Source organism: Sinocyclocheilus rhinocerous, unplaced genomic scaffold (genome assembly GCF_001515625.1).
Source record: "Sinocyclocheilus rhinocerous isolate Xijiao unplaced genomic scaffold, SAMN03320098_v1.1 scaffold2715, whole genome shotgun sequence".
Classification (NCBI taxonomy): domain Eukaryota; kingdom Metazoa; phylum Chordata; class Actinopteri; order Cypriniformes; family Cyprinidae; genus Sinocyclocheilus; species Sinocyclocheilus rhinocerous.
This window is the reverse complement of record NW_015667273.1, coordinates 717,550-721,604: the sequence shown is the minus strand read 5'-3', so window position 1 is coordinate 721,604 and position 4,055 is coordinate 717,550.

Genomic DNA, 4,055 nt, shown 5'->3' with positions numbered 1-4,055 from the left:
TTTAATGTAAATAAACATGTGCAAACAATATACTTGCTCTTGTGAATTTATTTTGATGTTAATTACATTGTGTGAGCTGTCTCTTTAATACCCCTTGGTTTATATACATGTTGCTGCTGAATGGGCTGACATTTTTGACACACCCACCAAACAAGAGAAAATAGGTGCGTTCGACTTCATGTGGCGCCGCGCAAACCGATCGCGGCTGACTTGAAGCAATGCATGCCGGTTAGAAATTTCTCCGCTCACCTGAATCCCTTTGTAAAGTCGACTACATATTTCCTAAAACCTGCTTTTGGCAACTGAATAATTTGAGGACAGCGACATAAATACTTACAACATTTTATTATGTAAACAGGCTTTGTAGTATCTCTGTTATTGTTAATATGAAGCAAAGAGCTTTAGCAGAGCTGGCTCATCATGCAGTACATCGCTCATGTCACACGTGGGCAGTAAAATTGTATTAAGCAGTATATAATCAGTATATCTGTTGCTCATGAAAACGTTTCTGAAACGTCTGTATATTTGACAAATATTGCATTTAATTCACTTCATCTAGAGTATGCAAACACCAGAGCATCACTAACAGGAGCAGAAATGTCCGGCTTGAGGGCTCAGTTTTCAACTCCGCCCCCGACTGCAAGCGGCTGCTCTCGTTGACTGCCGTCTGTAGCCGTGCTTCAAGTCGAACGCACCTACTGTATCTCAAACCCCGTTGCACACCATTTCCAGGAAACATGTCGTTCAAACCGGAAACCGTAGCAAAACGTTGCGCACCGGTTTGAGCTTGAACTTGCCCCCGTTCTCCGCTCTCCGCTCACCTGAATCCCTTTGTAAAGTCGACTACATATTTCCTAAAACCTGCTTTTGGCAACTGAATAATTTGAGGACAGCGACATAAATACTTACAACATTTTATTATGTAAACAGTGTGTAGTATCTCTGTTATTGTTAATATGAAGCAAAGAGCTTTAGCAGAGCTGGCTCATCATGCAGTACATCGCTCATGTCACACGTGGGCAGTAAACACTGGAATTCATGGGGGTTATGCAGTGTGAAGCCCAGCTGAATAGTTACTACAGAGACGGCACATTGCAAGGATGTGGACTCAGAAGAAACCCAGGATGAGAGAGAGAGGGAGAAGGAGATGAGTGTTGAGGTAGAACATCTGGAGCTGGCTGAATCAGAGTGTTTTTTCCCCGACTGCCTGGCAGCAATCTGCTGTAGAAGACACAGGTGAGTTCTTGAAATGCTGCACACAGATATGCATGTTTCTACATTATATATTCAAGGATTAAAAACATATATACACTAAATTACATATTAAACTTGTTTATTTCAACAATTGTTTTATTTTATTTTTATATTTTTTGCAAAGGTGACTGCAATTCAAAGTGCTGTGTTCAATTTATGAATTTAACAGGGACACAGTTTCATTATTTTGAGAGCATCTTAATGTGGTTGAAGTTTGATTCGCTGTGACCGGGTGATATTAAGCCTCTGTGGATGCTAAGTAGAAAAAGTTGTGCTCTGTTCAGTATTTTATATCTGATTAAATGCTCTTCCATTTTGGAAACATTGATATAGCAGCCCACATCAGACATACTACATGCACACATGCCTAGTTGTTCGGAAAGGTTGAAAAAGCTTGTAGTAACCCACAGTCATCTGTTAGACAGGGTCCAATGTTGACATAGACTGCAGCTCTTTGGTGTTGCCATGAAGTGAGGACACACAAGCAGTTTTCTCCTTTGCTCACTTAAATGCAAGCACATCTCCTCAGGTCAGTATATTTGTGCATGTGGGCACTATGGCGACAGGATTCAGAGATACTAATGACTTTATTTGTAGCATATTTGACTTAGAATGAAAACCTTTCTCAGGGTTCAATTCATACCTTTTTAGGGATGTTCTGCATCTGATAAGTCACGTCACATAAATAGGGTATGACCACAACATTATGTGTGGAGAGGATTTTCTAAGAGAATTTACAATGACCCTTGACCCAAAGGAGGTCAGAGGTCAGCACAACAGCATCTGTGATTGTTTTGAAAATTTAATTCATGTAGTTTTTAAGTAAATAACTAAAACCATCTAGAATCCCAGAATGCACCAGGCTTTAATATCAACTGTAATCTAGAGCTCAGGGTTTGTATTATAGTTGAGTCAGAATGTCTGTGTGTTTGAGCAGATGTGAGTATTTTTACGGTTTGGTCAGTGTGACATGTAAACGGCCTTAGGGGAAATCCACACCTGTAGGTGAAGAATGGGGAGATGATGTGAGATTGGGATGATTATGAAAGGGAGAGAAAGAGAATGAAACTGACAGAGAGTGAGTACAGGAGGTTAATGTGATCTTCTCTCTCTCTAAGTCCCATCACAGGTGAAAAAATAACATTTGATGATATTAAAAAAAGGATATCAGTTGTAAGGCAGGGTAGAGATCACTCTTCCTATTTTCCTTGCCTTGTCTCATAAAAAACACATCTGCACGTGATACAGGAACTTTTATGTCACATCAGGTCATTTTAATTCAAACTAATGGATTTAAACTTTTTTTTTTAAGATGATGTAACATTCAAACTATCCAGAAACTGTTTTAGACCTTCATAGTTTATTTTTGCATATTAAGTGTGAAAATATGGTTTAATTTTTTGTGGTGGGAACGCCCACACATTTGACCATTACAAACTGATTTTAGACTCAGCTTGGCTCTGTGTTGGCCAAGTAGCAGATATGTTTAGCCATGAGAGAATTCTAATATTATAATATGATTAAATGATGGACACTGATTACAACAGGAAGTCCAAAATTATCTCATTATGTCTATCCTCTGAATGAGAGAGAGAGAGATAAAGAGAGATATATACGATACAGCCAAGCATGAAAATGTAATTTGTTGTGCAAATAAAGGATGATTATGCTCATTGTTGCATATCTAGCTCTGAAAAGCCTACAAAAGCTAGGTATGCCTTTTTACTTTAGACTAAACTTTTCTGAGATCAGCTGAGATATAGTGAACTAGGCTAATGCCTCTTTCACATGATTCTCATTAGGGCTTCAACACAATCAGTCTCTCTGCCCTCTTGTTTTAACTTTTGCGCCGGCGCCCACATAATGATATGCCATGCAAATTGTAATGATTGGCTGTGCTGCTGTCATCAGTTACTCACCCTCATGTTGTTCTAACCTGTATGATGTCTTTCGTGGAACACGAAAGGGGAATGTTGATGCTACTGCTTTCCATATAATGAATAACATCTTAAATTGCATTATCTTTGTTCCAGAAAGCTATTGTTTGGACTTGGAATATAGCCCATGATTCATATAGACTAGTGTCATGAAACGTTTTAACCTTTTTTGGAGCTTGACAACCACTGGCCACCATTCAATTTCATTGCATGGAAAAGAGCAGGGTGAACATTCTGCCTAATTCATGTGCTGTCAGAATTAGCATAAGAATTCATTATAATTAAAAAAGATCATTTTGATATCAGAGTGTTTTGAGTTGGCCATGAACTGACAGAAGAGAGAACCATTACTGTTTTGTTTGTTTATTCCCATCGGATGTATTTTGCTTTCTCTTGCTGTTACAGTGATGCATATTTATGTATATAAATAATTATTGCATATTATACATATATTACATTGCAGAAATAGCATTTATTCATCCGAAGTTCCTGAATCATCAGCAAGCTGACTATCTAGATAACACTGGCTTCTAATGTATACCATAATGCAGTAATATTTATATGATTGCCAACGAATGGGATGCTATATTTTATTAAAAATCCACTGGACATTGACTAAATATCTTCTACACTTTGTATACGATTTCTACAAGAAATAAGCAAGAAATAACCTGCCGTCCTCCTTGTACTTGACTTTATAAATGGGAAGTAGGATTTTTTTAATAGCATAAAAAGACAGTATGACATCTCCTTGTGTTCCACTGAAGAAAAAAAGTAATGAGGGTGTTACTGATAATAGATTTTTAATTTTAAGGTTAACTATCATTTTAAGAATTTAGATTCTTAATGATGGATGGAATGTGA